This window comes from Mustela erminea, chromosome 14, assembly GCF_009829155.1.
Source record: "Mustela erminea isolate mMusErm1 chromosome 14, mMusErm1.Pri, whole genome shotgun sequence".
Lineage (NCBI taxonomy): Eukaryota > Metazoa > Chordata > Mammalia > Carnivora > Mustelidae > Mustela > Mustela erminea.
The window spans coordinates 73,938,930-73,961,093 of record NC_045627.1 but is presented as its reverse complement, the minus strand read 5'-3'; the positions used below and the strand labels follow the sequence as shown (position 1 = coordinate 73,961,093).

Here is a 22,164-nt window from a genome sequence, read left to right as displayed (position 1 = left end):
GACTCTTCCTCTTGACTCTGTTCTGAGTGGCTGAGAGTGTTGGGGAGGCTGGAGAAGAGGCAAAGGGTAGAAGAAGAGGTGTGTGATGGAAAGAGCAGAAGTCCTGTTGCCTGCCAGACTCTAGCCAAACCCCAGTTTCATCACTGACTAGCAGTGGACTGTTTTCTCCTCTGCGAAAATTAGGGCAACACCAGATACCTCATAGAGTCACTCTAAGTTTCTCATTGAAGTGTTTTGTCTTGTTTTAGTTCCAGAGGTAGAGTTTAGTGGTTCATCAGTTGCATATAACACCCAGTGCTCATCACATCATGTGCCCTCCTTAATGCCCATCACCCAGTTACCCCTTCACTCTCTACCCACCTCCCCTCCAGAAACCCTCAGTTTGTTCCCTAGAGTTGAATCTCTTATAGTTTGTCTTGTTCTCTGATTTCATCTTATTTTATTTTTCCTTCCCTTTCCCTATGATCTTGTTTTGTTTCTTAAATTCCACATATGAATGAGATCATATAATTGTCTGTCTCTGATTGACTTATTTTGCTTAGCATAATACCCTCTATTTCCAACCAAGTCATTGCAAATGGTAAGATTTTGATTTTTTAATGGCTGAGTAATATTCCATTGTATGTATGTATATATATACATACACTTTAAATCACTATGTTTGTATCCTTTGGATAAATACCCAGTAGTGCAATTGCTGAGTCATAGAGCAGTTCTATTTTTAACTGTTTGAGGAACCTCCATACTGTTTTCCAGAGTGGCTGTACCAGCTTGCATTCCTACAAGGAATGTGAGAGGGCTCCCCTTTCTCTACATCCTCGCCAACATCTGTTATTTCCTGACTTCTTAATTTTAGCCATTCTGACTGGTTGAGGTGGTATTTAAGTTTTAAATGAGAACACGTGTAAGTGTCTAGCACAGTATTTCGCAGTGTTAGCCCTGCATTCCTCTCTACCAGCCCACAGCCTGAGTCAGGGCATAGGGGGGTCCTACACATTACAATTATGTTATGTAACAACATAGCACACAGCAACATAACAACTCCCTGCCCAACACTGAGCTTGTAGACTGAGCAAAACATGCAGTCTCCATTCTTACAAAGCATAGTCTGATAAGGAGATAACCAGGCACCACAATCATGGAAATACAAGAGCATAAATCAGGAGAAATGCAATAAGAAGGGTCAAGGTGCTGTCCTGGCCCAGGGCAGAGCACAAAAGGGCTTCTGCTGGCCAAGGGATAGGTTGGCAGGAGCAGGGAAGGGTCTCACGTCCCCAACGATTTTGACCAACTCCTACTATCTAGATTCTCCTTCCCAGGGCTCAAAGACTCTTCTTCCTTAGTCAGCTTTGAAATGCAGCTTGTCCAGGGAGAGGTGAAGCACTGATTTATAATTCCAGTTGAAATAATTTCCTTCCTGGAATCAGTGATAAAGGGACCACATAGGTTTGGGGGTTAGAAGGAAAAAAAGGCAAAAACCAACCAACCAACAGCAACAACAAAACAATTCCAAAGAAACACTGTGACAATTTCAAAGTGCTGAACCAGTCCTTAACAGTCCTCCATTTAAGGCATTTATAGGCTAACATGTGTGGTTCAATCAATATGCCAAGCAGTGGTCAACCTATACCAGCTCCAGAGGCCAGTCCTGACCTTACAAAGCATAGAGAAAGATGTACAAAGTGTAAACTGTTATTCAACACAGTAAGATTTAAAACAGAGGCATAGGGACTGTGTTATAGAAGATTGGAGAACTACTCTAAGAGGGATACCTGAGCAGAGAAAATTCTGGCCACATCTTCTTCTTTTAACCAAAAATAATAATTAAAAAAAAATCAGTGAGATATAGGGATAAGGTTTGAGTACACTCAATCATGCAGCAGTTACAAATAAACCCAGGTCTCTGTGACTTAGCCACAGATGTTCAGAAAGTTAGGTTCCTTTAATTTTGTAGTGCCTCCATATTCAAAATGTGCCTTCCAAAGTCACCATGGAAGGAAATAAGAGCATTGAGCATGGGAGGTTTTTATGGGCCAAGAGTGGCTCCCACTGCTTCTGACCTCATTCTATTTTATCTAGGCTCAGTCATGTGGCCCCATCATATCTCAAGGAGTCTGGAAGTAAAGTTTAGCTGTGGCACTAGAAGGAAAATGAAATGAGTTTTGCAAACACATAGCAGTGTCTCTCACACAAGGGACAAACCCCACACTGGGGAGGCAATGAGGTGTTCTACATTTGAGAATCTACTTGGGTGATTCAGATAAGGCTGATTTGAGTTTGAATCAAGAGTTCCACCCCTTCCTATCTTTATAAATCCAGGCAGTTTCCTTGCCCATAATGATGAGGTTAATAACAATGCCTAGTCCACAAGGTTGTCACAAAGATTTGACTGATATTGTTCCTGCCATGCTCAATCAATTATAGTCATCATTTCACAGTGCAAATTCCTTGCCATGACCTACCTGCATTTACATCAAATGGTTTCTCAGTGTAAATGTACTTGTGATTTTTACATAATATTCTGGCTTCAGGGTGAATGTCAACTGCTTCTCTCATAAGGTAAACCTCTACTCCTCCCAGCTACAGCTAAGACTGTTGAAGTGAGCTTTCTCCCCCCTTCCTGCAGAATCTCTGAAGTTTGTGAAATACTGAATAAAGAACTTCATACATTGGAAACGTAAGCATCCGAATCTCCATGAACCTTAAGCTTTCATGTTTTCATTTAATAGTATGGAGATATAGATGCTAGATTTTCCAATATAGTAGACTTATCGTGATGAGCACTGAGTAATGTATAGAATTATTGAATCACTATATTACGCTCCTGAAATGAATATAACACTCTATGTTAACTATACTGGAATTAAAATAAAAATAATAAAATTTTAAAAACATTTTAAAGAAATAGAGCATCAAATTTTCTGCTAGCAAAAATCCTGTGGTTCTCAGGAGAACTTATCATCATAGAAGACAAGAAGTAGTTGTACCTGTCTCTTTCTTTCCCGGAGAAAAAAGAAGCATCAATGAGAACAATGTATAAGTACAATTTTGTTCCATGCCTAATTCTGTGTTCAAGCAGATGTGAACATGACCCAGTGGTATACTAGAGTATCATATAAATGCTCACAAAAGTCTATCGTGAGTATATTGTCCTAAAATCTTGTTCCATGACTTAATGTGGGGTCTTTTGCTGGAATTGCCTTTGCTGTTCTATGTATTAAATAACTGTTCTTGTAAGGTTTCTTTATTTATTAACTTGGGGATTCTGAATTTTGTATTTTTTTAATATGTGAGGTACTATGGTTAGTGACATTTTGTTAGTAGCTTGAAATTGCCACAGAGGAAGTATTTATACCATGGAAACTGACAAACACTGAAAACTCAGGCCTTTTTTTTTTTTTTTTTTTTCCTTTTCGGATAGGAAAACAGATCTGCTTGTTAAATAATTGTTAAATACTTATTAGCCCATCACTGGTATAACCCTCCAAAAACCACACACCCCCACTATACAAAGGGGATATAGCCAGCTAGTCAAGGGATTTCAAATATTTTGGTGACAAGGTTGCTATATCTATGGGTAATTGGATTTATTTGTTATTATGCTCTTTTTTTTTTTAAAGGGATTTATTTATTTATTTGAGAAAGAGAGAGAGAGAGAGAGAGAGAATGAACAGGAGGGACAGAGGAAGAGGGAGAAAGAATCCCAAGCCCGGAACCCTGCATGAGGCTCAATCTCAGGACCCTGAAATCATGACCTGCACTGAAACCAAGAGTCAGACATTGAACAGACTATGCCACCCAGGCACCCCTTGTTATTATGCTTTAAATATAACTTCTGTTATTTATATCTATTCACAAAAATGACATGTTTATTGTGCAAAAAGAAGAAAGTACAAATTGCCCACAAGTCTACCATCCCGAGATAAGCTGTGTTAATATTTTTGTTTCCTTTCATTTATGAATAATAACATCAAAAATGGTGTCATATCATACATATGTCTTTCCCACTTTATAAAATATTTTGATCACTTTTCCAGGCAATCATGCATTCTTCTGCAATACTACTTCTTGTGGTTGTTTGGCATCAATGGGGTGTGTATTAATTACAAGCATTATACATAGTGTCAACCTTTTTATTGGGAAGAGAAGTGTCTCTGTTAACTACTGAGGGATGGAAAATTTCCCATGACCTTCTGCCACATTCCTATGGACAGGTCATAATAACAAGCCGAGTGGCACTCTTTTGGCCACCTGGCTGAGTTCCCTCACTTCTCCAGTCTACATCTGATGATTTTTGAGATTTCTCACAGCTGCTTCCCACCCACTCCGCTCAGCCAGAGAGGATAAATGAGAGGATGTTTCTAGGTAAAGAGAACTGCTCATGATCACCCGGAAGGGTTACTTTGCATCCAGAAGAGAGACATGAAGGGAAAATCCACTTCAATAAATGAAGTCAAACATCCTTGAACACAAACACACTTTCTCATCCCACCAGTCAGTTCACCATCTCTCTGATTCTCAAACACCAATTAAAATAATTATTCTTAAATTATCATTTCAATCCACTTTTCACACAAAGCAGCATTAAACATCTGCAGATTCAGCCCAGAGCTATTATCTCTGAGGTGATATTAATTATGATGCTGGTTGGTGAGACTGTCTGAAAGCCAGTTTAAAAGCTGTCACACTCTAGGGGCACCTGGGTGGCTCAGTGGGTTAAGCCTCTGCCTTGGGCTCAAGTCATGATCTCAGGGTCCTGGGATTGAGACCTGCATCGGGCTTTCTGCTTAGCAGGGAGCCTGCTCCCCACCACCCCCTGCCTCTCTGCCTGCTTGTGATCTCTATCTCTCTGTCAAATGAATAAAATCTTAAAAAAAAAATAAAAAATAAAAGCTGTCACACTCTACCTCATCCCCCAGGCTCCCAATCCCTTACCCCGATCTCTTTTCATCTTTATTCCATTGCACTTTGATCATTTTCTCACATGCTATGTAATTTACTTATTTATCCTTTTTTTTTTTTTTTATCTTTCCCTCTGCTGGATAGTAAGCACCACAAATGTAGGGAAGTCTGTCCTTCTTGTTTACTGATGTGACCTCACGCTTAGAAGAGTGGCTGGCATATAGTTGGTGCTCCCTCAATATCCCTTTTAAGAATCTTCTGGACCTGATAGAAATTTGGAGGTCTTGTATCATGGCATTTTTTTCCTCTATACCTGTGAGAAAACCTGTGAGTTAGATGTCAACATCAGTCATTAAACAGGAAGGCAGGAGAACTGGGTTCCAGGGTGTCTCTCCTTTTGTCAGGAACAAATATAGTATATTTGCTTTGAGAGAATTAAAAGAAGAGGAGCAAGAGATGATTTCAGAGCCTTTGAAAAAGTCTATCTAGGCCAATATTCTTTTCTCGAAACTGTCTAGATTCATTTATTTCCAATACACCCTTATCATTTGACCCTTCTTTTTTTTTTTTGATCTTTTTTTAACTTAATTTATTTATTTTCAGAAAAACAGTATTCATTATTTTTTCACCACACCCAGTGCTCCATGCAATCCGTGCCCTCTCTAATACCCACCACCTGGTACCCCAACCTCCCACCCACCCTCCAATTCAAACCGCTCAGATTGTTTTTCAGAGTCCATAGTCTCTCATGATTCACCTCCCCTTCCAATTTACCCCAACTCCCTTCTCCTCTCTAACACCCCTTGTCCTCCATGATATTTGTTATGCTCCACAAATAAGTGAAACCATATGATAATTGACTCTTTCTGCTTGACTTATTTCACTCAGCATAATCTCTTCCAGTCCCGTCCATGTTGCTACAAAAGTTGAGTATTCATCCTTTCTGATGGAGGCATAATACTCCATACTGTCTATGGACCACATCTTCCTTATCCATTCGTCCATTGAAGGACATCTTGGTTCTTTCCATAGTTTGGTGACTGTGGCCATTGGTGCTATAAACATTGGGGTACAGATGGCCCTTCTTTTCACTACATCTGTATCTTTGGGGTAAATACCGAGTAGTGCAATTGCAGGGTCATAGGGAAGTTCTATTTTTAATTTCTTGAGGAATCTCCACACTGTTCTCCAAAGAGGCTGCACCAACTTGCATTCCCACCAACAGTGTAAGAGGGTTCCCCTTTCTCCACATCCTCTCCAACACATGTTGTTTCCTGTTTGACCCTTCTTGACATCAGATTATGGTCCATGATCTTATAAGTACCTTTTAATGTACATCAGCTAAAGGTCAGGAACTGACTTGGACACTAGACATACAGTAATTATTTTCTTTTAATACTGACAAGCCCAAAAGGTATGAATTGTTATCGCCATTTTACAGATGAATGCATTGAGATTGATAGGTGCTAAGTAGTCTGTTCAAGATGACACAAGGCAGGAGGACCATGTTTGAGCTGAGCTGATCTAAGTCCAAGACTGTGATCTTACTACTGAATGTCTCTCCTTTGCTACAAGACTCTGGGCACCAGGTTCTTTCCTCCTCAGCTTTCTAATCCGTAAAATGAACATAAAACTGGGTTCTCTGAGTGTTTGGATTAAAGATTAAAAGAGATATGCATAGCATTTGATTATTATAGTGCCTGATACTCAGTAAGTACAAGTTTCTTTCCATATTTCCCTTTTGATAAACAGAAAAACCAAGACAGAATGATAAAACAGCTTAGCTTGAAGTACTGCTTACAGTGGTCAGCTAATGGGACATGAATCCAGGTTCCTACACAGGTCCATCTATGCTGCTTCCTGACCCATCCAAATCCAAATCCTGACAAATCACAGCTTCAAAGATTCAACCAGGGTAGCAGGCACATCTTCACTGTGGCCATCCTTTCAGATTCATGACAGAGCAGGAAAAACACAAAAATAAATAAATAATGCACAGAAAATAATGCCTACAAAAATAAATTTGCACAATAGCAAAAATAAATTTTAAAACACTTGGCTCATTTTCTTAGTGCTGATTAAAGTCAGAAAAAGGAATAACTGTTATTTATTATGTTCCTACTACTGGACCGCCCTGCTAAAGTATCACACACAGTATGTATTACTTACCCTGTTTTGCAGAATTAGAAACTGAGGCAAAGGAAGTTAAGTAAATTACTCAAGGCCACAAAGCCAAGGAGTGACTGAGGTGAAAAATGAACTCAGCTCTGTCTGGGCTGAACACCCCATGTATAATCTGTATTTTGAGTTGCTGATGGAATGATTTCTGGTCTCATGACATTGACTCCCCAGTGGTACGCTGCTTCCTTGGGAGTTTAGCCTTCTCAGCCATGAAGGTAATTGTGAGTATAAGCCTTTTAATGACAAGAACTGCGCCGTATTATTACACATATCACGGATTACACTTAGTACAATGCTTTATTCCTTATGATATGAATAAATATTTTTGGTTAAATAATTCATCCATAAAAGACCTCAATTTGAATCCTTTGGGGGAAACATTGATCACTCAGGGCTAACTCTATAGTAAATAAGACCCCCTACTGTGAGAAGACTAGAAATGAAAAGTTTTGGGATCACATGTCACAAATGTTGCATTTTGTAGTTGATTCTTAATGACAACAGCTTCCTATTTTGCACAAATTTATTCTAACACTTCCCCCACTTGCTTAATTCCTCCCAGGCTGCAATAGCTCTAGTGTCTATGTAAGGACCCACATGGTACTTCAAGCTCTTTGGCCACCCCAGGAATGTGCTGTGGTGTCATTTGTAGCCACAACCTGGGTGCATCTACTGAGGCGATGACTTTCAGTTTCTGCTGGAGATGCATTTGTCTTTGTTCTGCACCTTTATCTAATAACAGATCCCTCTTAATCATGTTACGAAGACAGACAAAGTTTAATCATGCCATTCATCATGATTGGGACACAATGTGCTAAGAAGGGTACTTTATTGCATTGTCTAAACTGAGTTTTAATACAACCAATTTTGACAACTAGGAGATGCTATTATTTATCCAATCAGGACATTACTACAAGTACAAATCTGTTGTCAATTCTGAATTGAGAGTAACAAAATGAGTTCTATTTAGTCTCAAGATGGCTTTCTTGAGCCTTTAAAAAGGTTCCTAGTTTTGACAGCCAGGACTGTAGATGAATTCCTCCCTTGGATCTTGAGCTTACCCCCAGATGGAGACGTGAGCCCACAGCTCTACCTTTACTGCTCACACAGGGACTGCTGTTGGCAGGCAGCATTTTTGTTATATCATGACTCATCTTTTTGTTGCCTTTGTTATTGCAAAAGAGATAGAGAGATAGTAGGGAAATCCTTCTCCTACCCCCATTTCCAAAGCCAGGGGGCTGTGAACCCCAGTAATTCCATTTTAGGAATACCAGCTACTTGCTCTGCTCTCTTCATTCTCTCCAAATCAGGAGGCATAAAGAAATAAAGAACCTTCCATGTGGGCCCCAGTAACTGACTGTTAGAGAGGTGTGAGGTCATATTGAACTCAATAATCACTTCCTGATTACGCAGATTTCAAGGAAAGGGAGGATCATGAACAGAACAATTCTGGAATAACCAAACACAGTCCAGCAGGAAGCCTACCCATTTCTTGGTTTTTATGTGATTCTAATATATGCCCTTTGACCATGGTAGTGATGAAAATGATGATGACAGTGATACCACCACATATGATGGTGATATGTACCAAAGAAATGGAGTTGCAGAGACCACGTATTACATGTAGGAGATTATACACATTAGGAGATTATACTTAATCCTTACTCTTCATGTTTCCTAGAGGGGAAGAATTTTTCTCCTTGATTCTTCTCAACCTCTAACTCACTCACTCTTTTCCAAGGTATTGGAAGGCATGTATCCAGCTAGCAAAGTTGGGAAGCAGAGATTGAATAGACTGGCAGAAACTGTCCTCTTCTTTCAGAGCACTCCATTGGTGGACTTGTGTATCTGTCTTTGCTCCTAACTTCTCTACATGCCAAGGCCAAATCAGGTCCAAGGCTGGCCTTTGAGAGAGAGAGAGAGAGAGAGAGAGAGGGAGCTTGTGGGTTTTTCTGTCCTTCTCTCCTATGGAAAGAAATGAAGACCAGCCAAATGAGAATAAGCAAAGGGTATTTATTTTAGAACTTGCTACAGCAAGAAAGTCGGTCCCCTTTACATGGTATTTTGGCAGAGATTTCAAGACAGACAGGGGAGTGGGAAAGCTTTATACTGAAAAAAAGAGAGGCTCTAGGTGTATTCTGAATGGAGCCTGTTATTGTGGGGAGGCTGTAAGGGCACTAATGACCTAAAAGTAGAGCATCCTGTGTGTTCAATTAGGGAGGCATATTTGGCTTTCTCTGGTCCTAAATTGGAAGTGGAGACAAAAATGGGGAAGCTGTCAATTATTAATCACGTTATGACCACTTTAGGCCAATTGCTACAGGGATTATTGTTTGGTTTCCTGGTCTGGTTGCTAAAGATAGTGGACTGACTTCCTACAAGTCTTAAAGATAGCAGTCTGGTTTCCTGGGCTAGTGGATAATGGGTTGGTTTCTGTTCTTGTTGCTATACATTATAGATAAGAGTTCTGTTATATATATTGTCTGGCCAGTATCCAATTTTATATTCAGTCTCATTCTCTACTACAGAAGTGAGGAGTAGCAATATGGAATGTGTCTTCTTCTATTTCACACTCTCTGGTAAGATCTTTCCAAGATGATTTCTTGGTTTGAGAGACAAATATTAGGACACCGTATGGTGTTCATATATCCAAGCCACATCTTGTAATCAACTTTACTGCTAATATGGCTGATATATTGACTTCCATCTGTCTGACCTCTGGGTTTTTCAAATTAGTACTAAACTCAGGGGTGAAGACATGGATGAGGTCAACAAATAAGCCTCTAGCCCTATGGAGGACTAATATTCAAACAGAATTGAGGAAATATCTTAATGGGCAGAAAACTCTTAAATCCATTTCCTCTCCTTTTGTTAATACCTGAACTATGTATCTAACACACTTTATTTCAAACTTTAATCCCTTTATGTTTTATTTTCATTTTCTTTCCTTTGTGTTTCCAAATTATTACTTTAGGGTGCCTTAGGTTACAATTTTCCCCTTTTTTATGACCCTATTGATGGGGATGTGGTTCTTTTTGTTCCTGTATATAAATTACATGTTACTTAGACTTGGGTTACAGGATGCAGACATTAAGAAGACACATAAGGCCATAAAATATTATGGGCATCAAGGTGCCTGGGCAGGGTGATGAGCCTGAGCTCTCTTTTCTTTCAGCTTTATTGAGATATAACTGGTATATGTCATAGGTAAATTTAAAGCATATAATACAGTGAATTGATTTGTTACATGTATATATTGGAAAATGATTATAATAAGATGAGGTAATACCTCTACCTCCTTATATAATGATCATTTTTTTGTGGCAGTAACAGAGCTTTTTTTTTTTTTCTTTTTAAGAGAGGGAGGAGGGGGAAGAACAGAAAGAGAGGGAGAGATGGAAACTTAGGTAGACTCCATGATGCAGGACTTGATCTCACAACCCTGAGATCATGACCTGAGCTAAAATCGAGTCAGATGCTTAAGTGACTGAACCACCTTGATGCCTCTGGAGTGGCAGTAACATTAAAGATCTACTCTTCTGTTAACTTTCAAGTATACAGTACTAGACCATTAATTATCATCACCATGCTCTGTAGTAGATCCCCAGAACTTATTCCTCTTATAGTTAGATGTTTGTATACTTCAATCAACATCTCCCATTTCCTCCATCCCCAGTCTCTGGAAAGCATCATTCTACTTTCTAGTTTTATGATTGTGTCTTTTTAAGATTACACATTTAAGTGAGAACATATAGTATTTGTCTTCTTTTGACTTACTTCACTAATACAATACCCTCAAGTTCTATCCATGTTGTCACAAAAGGCAGGATTTCCTTTTTTATGCCTAATATTTATTATATATAATATAAAATATGTTATTATATGTGTATATTACATTTTATTTTTATTATATATTATATTATTTTTAATATATTACATTATATGTATATATAAATATTACATTTCTTTAATCCATTTATCCATTGATGAACACCATTTGTTTCCATTCCTTGGTTATTATGAATAATATTGCAACGGACATGAAAAAATATAGATATCTCTTCAAGATAGTGATTTTATTTTTTTCTATGTACAACCAGAAGTAGAATTGCTAGATCTTATGGTAATTCTATGTTCAATTTTTTGAGGAACCTCAAAAATAGCCTTTACCATAGTGGCTGTTATCAATTTACATTCCCACCATGCATGAGGTTTCTCTTTCTCCATAGCCCTGCCAAAACATTTAATGTCTTTTGTCTTTTTGGCAATAGCCATTGTAACAGGTGTAAGTGATATCTCATTGTAGATTTGATTGTATTTCCCTGATGATTAGTGATCTAGAACCTTTGTTTATTTACTAGGCATTTATATGTCTTCTTTGGAAAAATATCTATTCAGATCTTCCGCTCATTTTTTAACCGGGTTGTTTTATTTTTCTGTTTGTTTTTGCCATTGAGGTGTATGAGTACTCTATATCTTTTGGATATTAATATCTTATGATATTTTGGATACCTTATCAGATAGATGGTTTGAAAATAATTTCTCTAATTCAATACTTTGTCTTTCATTTTGCTGATTGCTTCTTTAACTCTACAGAAGCTTCTCAGTTTAATGTAACCCTATTTATTTATTTTAAAAATTATTATTGCCTTTGATTTTGTCATCATATCTGAGTCTAATCTCTTATATATTGTTTTGGGATGGGTGCATTGAAGAGATAAATCTGAACAAGTAAAACACCAAAAACCTTAATTCCTATCCTTTCCTGTCAGGCATATTGGTTATGGCTTATTATGCTGAGGGAAGAAAGAGCAGGGCTAGATTAGAAGCCAACAAGAAAGATTCTGAAATGAATTGGGAATCCCATTGAACTTCTTTGTGATGTGAGGCAGACTATGGAGTCATCTACCCTGAGAATTTGTGATTCAAATGCCTCTTTTCTCATTTACACTAACCTTGAACTCCAAAGATCTATGATAATGAAGGGGAGGAGAGTCAGAGAGGACTACATATTCCTTGATATAGTTACTGAAATAATGTCACATACTGATTAGCTGACTAGTAAATCCTGTGAGGTAAAAATTATATCCATGTTTTCCAAACCAGGGAGCTGAGGAACAAATAGGAAAACTACCTTGCCCAAGGCCACATGACTTCACAAAGGAAAGAAAAAATGAGAGAAAAGACAGAAAATATGTAGAATTACTGAGGTGTGGAAATAAAAAGAGTCTAGAAATCAAATTATTTCCACTGTATCCATGTGAAAGGGGGAAACTGTGAATGAATTAAAGCGGGTATGTGAGAGAATCCAAGCTCCCCCCCACCCCTCGATTCAACACTTGACTCCTCTCCTTCTAACTCCTACCACTTCCTCCCCAAATCTTGACCAACAGCAAAGCGCTTCCGAAATGAATTCTCAAGCAAACTGTTCTGAGAGCTGCCAGGATGGGATTGTTCCAACAATCCAGACAAGATGTACAAAACCTAGCATCATCTCCGACCAGATCACAAATTTTGTAGGAGTTACAGATGAAGAAAACTGCCATCTAAGCTAGACTGTGAGGACACTATTCCTTTCTCCCCTTGCTCTATGAAACTCCAGTCTTGCTTTGATTCAAAGTTACCTGGTCTTAAGCTGCTCCCGGATTCACATCAGCTGAACAAAGCCTTGAATTTCTATCTGAGTCATTAAAACTGTTCGTATTCTTTGATGAAAACATAAATTATTTTTGAATAGGTGACACCAGATTGAGAAGCTTATTTGATTGGGGGAGTTAAGGCTCAAAGGACATAAGGAGACAGCAAAACAGAGATACACAAAAATTGTTCATTAAGAAACTAAGAGCGTTTTGGAAGACTGCAGATAAATCAACTCAAGCGCACATGTATAACCATGTCAGAATTAACTTGTCCCTCCCCTGAGAGGAAAAAAATCACCAATTAGATTAAAGTGTTCATGTCTTTTTTTTTTTTTTTTTTTTTTTTTTGGCCCAGACTCTATGCATTTCCAAAGTTACTTAAGTCAGTGTACCTTTTCCTTCCAAGATTGTTTCATTCATTTCATTCTGCATTCCATTCCATCCCAGGATCCACTGACTTCCTAAGTGATATTTAAACTTTGCATATAGTAAAGTCTGCTCTTTCTGCTGTCAGGTTCAATGGGTTTTGATGACCGTATTGTAATGCATACCTGCAAGAGTAGTCTCATCTCCCTAAATTATCTCTTGGATTTCACTGCTCTCTTCCCTCAAATCCTTTAACTACTGATCATTCTACCATTGCTGTAGTTTTTCTGTCTCTGCAATGTCCTATAATTGGAATCATATAATATGTCCTTCTAGTCTGTCTTCTTTCATGGTATTTATTTAAGGCTCATCCACGTCATTTCATTGTTTGATAGCTCATTTCTCTTTATCATTGAATGGATGTACCACAGTTGGTTTATCTAATCATTTTTAAATTTGTAGTTTCCTCTAGTTTTGGGTGATTATAAATACAGCTGCTATAAACATTTGAGTTCAGGCTCTTGTGTGGACACAGGTCTTCAAATCAATTAGGTAAATGGATAGGGACGTGATTGCCAAATCCTATGGTAAGGTTGTGTTTAGCACTGTAAAAAAACTGCTAAACCATATCCCAGAGTGGTTTTTCGGTTTTGTGCTCCTAGTGTCAATGAATGAGAGTTCCTGTTGCTTCCTGTTGTGTCAGGTGTTTTTGACTTCGGCAATTGTAATCGCTGTGTCTCATTCTGGTTGTGATTTGAAGTTTTCTACTGACAAGTGATGCTGATCATCTTTTCATATGTTTACTTGCCAATTGGTACATCATCTTTGTTGAGCTGTCTCTTTAGGTCTTCTGCCCATTTTTTTTTTTTTTTTTTTACTGAGTTGTTTTCTTATTGTCGAGTTTTAAGGTATTCTTTGTATATTTTGAATACAAATCCTTTATCAGTTATGTGTTTTGCAAGTATTTCTCCCAATCTGGGTCTTGTGTTTTCATTATTTTAACTGTGTCTTGCAGAGTAGACATTTTATATTTATTAAATAGTCTAATTTTTCTATCATGGATTATGCTTTTTGTATTATACCTAAAAATGCTAGGCCAAAGATCAAGTATATGCTACCCTCTCTTCTAGAAATTTTGAGATTTTGCATTTTACAGCTAGATCTGTGGTCCATTTTGAGTTAATTTTTATGAAAGTCATAAGGGCTATGTCTAGGTTCATTTTTTTTGCATATGGACATCCAATATTCCAGCAGGGGTTGTTGAAAAGAATATCTTGTTTATGTGGAATTGCTTTTGATTCTTTGTCAAAGATTAGTTGACTGTATCTGTATGGGTCAATTTCCTGGACTCTCTGTTCCATTAATCTATGTGTTTATTTTTTTTCCAGTTACATGTTGTCTCAATTATTGTAGTTCTATAGTAAGTATTAAGTTGAGTGGGATGTATCCTACAACTTTGTTCTTCAGTATTGTTTTGGCTATTTAGGGTCTTTTGCCTTCTATATAAACTTATGAATCAGTTGGTATCTATGAAATAGTATGCTGAGATTTTGATTGGGATTTGTTGAATCTATAAATCAAGTTGAGAATGATTAACATCTTAACAATATTGTCTTCTAATCCACAAACTTGGAATATGTCTCTATCTTTTTTTAAATTCTTCTTTGATTTCTTGCATCATAGTTTTATAGTTTTTTTTTTTTAAGATTTTACTTATTTAAGAGAAAGAAAGAAAAAATACATGCAGGAGGGAGAGGTTGAGGGTGAGGGAGAAGGAGGCTCCCTGCTGAGCAGGGATTTTTTTTTTTAGCCCATGCAAGACTCGATCCCTGGACCCTAGAATCATGACCTAGCTGAAGGCAGATGCTTAACCAACTGAGCCACCCATGTGCCCTGTAATTTTATAGTTTTTGTATACAGATGAGCATATATATTTTTTATATTTATAATTAAGATTATTACCTTGGGGATTTTATTGTAATGATAACTTTTAAATTTTAAATTCAAATTGTTTATTACTGGTAGATATGAAACCAATTGACTTTTGTATATTAACCTTTATTCTATTACCTTGCTATACTTGGCTGTTAGTTCCAGAAGTTTTTTGTTTTTTTTAAATAAATTCTTTAGGTTTGTATACAGATAATCAAATTATCTGCACGGGCCATCTTATTACTTCCTTCTCGATCTGTATGCCTTTTATTTTTATTTATTTTTAAATAATTTAAATTATTTTAAAATAATTTAAATTATTTTTATTTATTTATTTTTATTTCACTAATTAGCACTTGCAGTATGATACTCAATAAGAGTGGTCAGATGATAAATTCTTACCTATTCCCAGTCTAAGGAGGAAAGCACCCATTTTCTCACCATCAGGTATGAAGTTATTTGTAAGGTTTTTATACATATTTTTCCTCAAATAGAGGAATTCCCCTCTGTTCCTACTTGCTGAACAGTTTTATTATGAATTGGTTTTGGATTTTGGATTTTGTTAAATGTTTTTTTCTACATCAATTGACGTGGCCATAGGATTTTTCTTCTTGAACCTATTAATATGGTAGATTAATTTGGTTAATTTTTGAATATCAGGTCAACATACCTGAAATAAATCTTGCTTTGTAATGGTGTATGCCATTTTATCCATTGTTGGGTTTGATTTGCTCATATTTTATTGAGGATTTTTGCATTCATGTTCATCAGAAGTACTGATCTACATTTTTCCTTTCCTGTAATATCTTAATCTTGTTTTTATTTCCACTTGTATTTTCTGGAAGAGATTGTGGAGAACTGGTTTAATGTCTTCCTTAAATATTTGATTGAATTCCCCAAGAAAACCATCTTGGCCTGGTGCCTTCTTTTAGGGAGGTTATTAGTTGCTCATTCAATTTCATGAATGGATATAGACCAATCTGGATTAGCTATATCTCCTTCTGTGATTTTGATAGTTTATGTCTTTCAAGGAATTGGTTCATTTCATCTAAGTTATAGAGTTTTTGGGCAGAGAGTTGTTCATACAACTGTTCTGTTATTATCCTTTTAATATCTATGGGATGAGTGTGATGAAGTTTTTTCATTTCTGCTATTGGTAGTCTGTATTTTCTCTCTTATTTTCTTGTTTAACCTGGATAAAGGTTTATAATTTTCACTAATATTTTCACAAGGTAAGAATGTAGCCATAGCCCTAGACTATCTTCTCCTAGGCTTCTTATTAGATAAGAAAAATTCCAAAGCTTTACTTTGTTTGAGCCATAACTTTTTTTTTTTTTTTACAAGCAGATGAACTTAATCCTTAACACTACCCCCTGCACCTCACCTCTCATTCTTTGTCAATCTACTGTCTGTTCTAAAGTTTAAGAGTTGCACTCCCTCTTTTCTCTTTCTTCCCTCCTCCCTCTTGTATTTGTCCTATCAATTATTTCTATCAATTGGCACCTAACAGGGTAGATCCTAAATAAACACTGGTTGGATTAATGAATAAGTTACCTTGATTATAACAATTTCTAAGCACGTAAGAGGGGTAAGAGCCCACTCACAAATCCATCTCCAGTATCTGTACCATGAAACAACTCCTAAGAGAAACAGACATGTATGTCTTTACCTTACCTCAAGATTAGAAAATTTCCAAAGCAAAACTAAGGCTTGAATGATTACCAGGATCATTTGTCAAAACAAGTACTTTAGCCAAATACTCAATCCCCAGCAGGACATATTTCTGCCCAAATTATCTGGATAATTAGTTTAGTCTTCCAGTTGGCTTTTCTGTGGCCTCCTATGGTCCTTGTAAACTCCCAAAGCTACGGTTATGCCAGTGCTTGGCTCAGGGGTAGAATGCAGGTAAGTGAGGGTGGAAAGCACTGAAAATCCAACAGCAAGGTCCAAAGGCACTTTTTCTGGGTAGCCCTATGTTTTGTTTCTTGTGGGGGTTTTTTTTGTTGTTTTGTTTTGTTTTTTGTTTTTCCCCTGGGAAGGCAGGGGGAAAATGTCAAATGAAAAGAGAACTAACCTACTTAATTGCATTTCTCTTCTTGGCACTTTTCATTATCTGAAGTTATATTTTGTTTTTCTTTAAGTTTGATTTCTTTCCCCTCCCTTTGGTTGTGAGCTCCATGAGGGCAAGAGCCATCTCTGTCTTGTTCTCTTAACATGAAAACTTGGCACATAAGGGATGACCAATAAATATGCCTCAAATGAATGGATGCATCAGTGAATGGTTCAAAAATAAACCAAAAGCACAGCTGAGGCAAGCACAGCTCTCTTCTATGGAGGTTCCCCCCCACCACCCAAGAAATTGGTAACTTTCTTTTTTAGTTTAATTTATTTTATTTTCAGTGTTCCAAAATTCATTGTTTATGCACCACACCCAGTGCTCCATGTAATAAATGCCCTCCACAATACCCACCACCAGACTCATCCCCCCTACCACTCCCTCCCCTCCAAAACCCCCAGATTGTTTCTCAGAGTCCATCGTCTCTCATGGTTTGTCTCCCCCTCCAATTTCCCCCAACTCCCTTCTCCTCTCCTTCACCCAATGTCCTCATGTTATTCTTTATGCTCCACAAGTAAGCGAAAACCGTATGATAATTGACTCTCTCTGCTTGACTTACTTCACTCAGTATAATCTCCTCCAGTCCCGTCCATGTTGATACAAAAGTTGGGTATTCATCCTTTCTGATGGAGGCATAATACTCCATAGTGTATATGGACCACATCTTTATCCATTCATCTGTTGAAGGGCATCTTCTATGGGGTTTTGTGTTAAGATCTCTGTTTGGAATCAGACTGCCCAGGTTTGTATTCTTGTACTGTCTATTACCAGCTTGCAACTGGTCTTATTTTCTTCATCACACTAAACTTATATCCTTATCATAAAATGGAAGCAATAATTATGCTCTCCAATATGCTCAATATACTACCAATTAACAATTACCAATTACCAAGTCCAAATTTATTTTTGCTCCAAAAATTGTGTTGAAAAGATTCTGAAAAGGAAGTACCCAGGATCAATTTGCAGTGTACAAGACTAGAGATTCATACCTTTGTGCTAAGCATCATGACTTCTAATTAGTCTAATTTCCTAATCCATCATGTCTAAATTATCTCTTAGGTTTCCTCTTGCTTCAGCATCCCATAACTAGGTGACCAGGTGTGCAGTTCTGAGGGCCTTCCCTATGCTACTCCCTTCTCCTCTCCCCAGTGAAGAGTTCCTTGACACATCTTGCTCTCTTAGAACCCCATCATCTTTCCTCATAGTAATAGGCCCAAGTACAGAGCACATGGTTTCTCTTAACTTTGCAGCATCTTGCAGAGCGTAGAATGTGTTTGGCATACCCAAACACATTTTGTTGGGAAAGGCCAACAAAACAAAGTCTAATTTACCTCTTCCAAGTCAGTATCAATGGGGCTTGGAGGAGAGTGAGACATTATTGTTTTATGTTCATCAGAAAATACTGAGGCCTGGCAAGGAGTATCTTAGTGGCTAATGTAACATAGAAAAACACTGTAACAGTCACTGAGTTATTCAGAAAATATTCATGTTTCCCTCTGTCTGGGCATAGGACTCACAGGTTCCCCATAAATAAAAGGCAAACATAAGTTTCTCAGAACTTGCTCATTTTTATGCAGAGGTATTCCTAATAGCAGCCAATGTTCTGCTAAAACCAGAAGCTTTATAAATCCATTCTTCCCTACTTGCCTGTGCTCTGATAATCAGCAAAACAAGAGTTTTATTCCAAAGTACCTAATAGTGTTCATTGAAATACCATCTGCACATAGTGAAGTAGTTAGTTGGTGGGTTTTATATTTCCATCCTTCTGGAAAGGACTCCAGGATTTTAGTTGTCTCTATCACTAGCTGTATGATTGCAGTATTTTGTTCAAGAATGACAACTCCACCCACACTGACAATGAATCACAACTTTCTGTATCTATGTTCTTGTATATCTCTCCCTTCTGTGTTGGATTTTGCTTTGGCCAATGGATCATCAGCAAATAGGACTCCAGCAGAGACTCAATAAGCACTCATACATCCTCATGTAATGGAGTCCAGAGCTGTGTCCTTCAGATTCAAAAGCCATAGGGACAGAGAAGGACAACTATCTGGTATATCCTAATTTAGCCCTGCAGCACTTCTCTAGCTGCACTCAATCATTTGAACAAATTCAGGGAAACCAATGGAAAATCCACCCAGCTAACCCACAGAAATGTGAGAAATAGCAAATTATTTTAAGTCCTTGTTTTTTTTCCCCCAATGCCAGTACGATTAATGTAAAATGTTACATTAGTTTCAGGTGTACAACATAGTAATCCAGCAATTCTATGCATTACTCTGTACTTATCACAGTAAGTGTACGCTTAATCCCTCCCCTTCACCTATTTTACCCAGCCCACCCACCCACCTCCCCTCTGGTTACTACCAGTTTGTTCTCTATATTGTGTTTTGTTTGTTTTCCTCTTTTCTTCTTTGTTTATCTTTTTGTTTCTTAAGTTCCACATATGAGTGGAATCGTATGGTATTTGTCTTTCTCTGGCTTATTTCACTTAACATTATATCTGTAGATTCATCAATGTTGTTACAAATGACAAGACTTTCTTTTTTTATGGCTGAATAGTATCCCATCATATGTGTGTGTACATATATATAATGTATATATTATACATATTTATTATATATATAAAAATACAATTTAAGTAGTTTCATTTTAATTTTTAAATAGAATTAAAATTATATAAATATAATTTAAATGGTATAAAAATATAAATATAATAAATATAAGTTATATACCTATATACATATCTTCCTTATGTATTCTATATATGGATACTTAGATTTCTTCCATAATTTGACTATTGTAAATAATGCTGCAATAACTTTTTCAGTTACATATATTTTTTTCAAATAAGTGTTTTTATATTCTTTGAGTAAATATTCAGTAGCAGAACTATTGGATCATATGGTAATTCTATTTTTAATTTTTTGAGGAAACTCCATACTGTTTTCCACAGTGGCTGTACCAGTTTGCATTCTGAACAATACACGAACTTCCCTTTTTCTCCACATCCTACACTTGTTTCTTATGTCTCTTATTTTATCCATTCTGACAGGTATAAGGTAATATCTCATTGTGATTTTGATTTGCATTTCCTTGAGGATGAGTGATGTTGAGCATCTTTTTACATATTTGTTGTTCATCTGTATGTCTTCTTTTTTTTCTTAAGATTTTATTTATTTATTTGACAGCTCACAACCAGGCAGAGAGGCAGGCAGAGAGAGAGAGGAAGGGAAGCAGGCTCCCTGCTGAGCAGAGAACCTGATGTAGAGCTTGATCTCAGAACCCTGAGATCATGACTGGAGCCGAAGGCAGAGACTTTAACCCACTGAGCCACCCAGGCACCCCGGTATGTCTTCTTTGGGGAAATGTCTGTTCATAGTCTTCTGCCCATTTTTTAAATTGGATTATTTGCGGTTTGGGGGAGTTTTTGTTTTGTTTATTTTTATGTTATTGTTGTTGTTGTTGTTGTTGATGTTGAATAGTATAAGTTCTTTATATATTCTGGATACTAACCCCTTATCAGATATATTATTTGCAAATATTTCCTCCAATTCACTAAGGTTGTCTTTTGTTGATTGTTTCCTTTGCTATGCAGAAGCTTTTTATTTTGATGAAGCCACTGGGTTTTGAGAATTTTGGTTATGTATTGACAAGTAGCTGGTACTGTGACTTTGGGCTGGTTTCATAAGCCTTGGAAACCTGAGTTTCCTCTTCTATAAAATGGGAATAATGGCATTCACCCTACAAGGATATTGTGAAGATTAAATATAATGATAAATTTGATTGTCCCTAACACTGAACCTGGCCCATAGTAGACCATAGGTTTTAATACATTACATATTTTTATTACTACTTTTGCTGCTTCTGTATGTGTAGCAGAAAAAATGAATTGCTTTTTATCATAAAAATTTAGTGTATTTTCCAGAAAAATTATTTTATAGGTACATCAGGGTGACTAACAAGATGAGAAGTTTCCTTATAAATAAAGGAATTATTTTATTTGAACTTAAAAAAAGGGGGGTACTTTTAGAAGTTGTTTCACTTAAGGAAAAATGACTTTTTGTCAGAGCAGCAACATTCACCTAGCTAATGTTGATTTTTTTTTTTTTTTGCAAATATTTCAGTGGACTATAAACTTTGACTAGACAGTAACCACAAGGAGAGACTGTGTGGTGATACGAGTTTAAAAAGACATATAACAAACTCAGAACATAATTGGGGGAAAGAGTTTATTCATCTCTGAGACAAAAAACACCAACCATCACATACCTCGATGCTTACTGAAACCAAAATATGGCACAAATGATTTGTTATGAATATAAATTTGTAGAAAAATAAATCTAATGGTATAATTATAGATAAAATCACAGCCCTGTTTATCAGGCATTTTAAACAAAAATTTTCTAAAAAAGTGCAATGGTAGATCAGTATATTTGAAAAGATGATGTACTTTGAAGTAGCTGAAGGATTCAGAGTGGTTCAGTCCATTGAAAATAGATTTACAGCCGTAGAAAACATCATTAGGCCCAATGGACATTCATGATGAGATAAACAAAACAGGAAGAATATATGATGATGAAATCGCTTTGGCCCTTTCAATATATTGTGTAATGGGGTTCTCGGGCTATTATTGACTGGAGTTGGTGAAAGCTGGAAAATACATACAACATTACCAGAGAAATTATCAGTATAAAAACACAAAACAATCCAGAAGCTAATTTGGGTCAGACTTCCAGGGAGGTTAGAAATGACTTAAACTATTTTTTGATTTGAGATTTTTTTTAGGGGGTGGAGCTTTATTTTGGAAAATTTCTGTAACTTTCCTGTGTTCCAATAATAAATATTTATGATAACTTGGATTATGGATTACACTTTAAAATGCAACAGAAACGTGGCAGAGCAGCAAGGGTACATTTCTTGGACTCAGAGGCCTTATTTCAAGTTAATGATTATGTGATTTGAATAAGCCACCTTATTGGATCTAAGTCTCTACATCTTCAAAATGAGGGTACTGGAAGTTAGTTA

General features: G+C 36.9%; 1 long non-coding RNA gene across 2 annotated transcripts in view; it reads left to right on the top strand.

Moving 5' to 3' along the window:
• Positions 1-9,597: 9,597 nt before the first annotated feature.
• The window catches only part of LOC116573465, a 93,898-nt gene continuing 81,331 nt past the window's right edge, over positions 9,598-22,164 (top strand). The window contains exon 1 of one of the 2 annotated variants that reach the window (XR_004278806.1): positions 9,598-9,662. This is a non-coding gene — a long non-coding RNA (uncharacterized LOC116573465). The remainder of the gene's footprint in view (positions 9,663-22,164) is intronic. The other variant, XR_004278805.1, reaches the window with a different exon arrangement.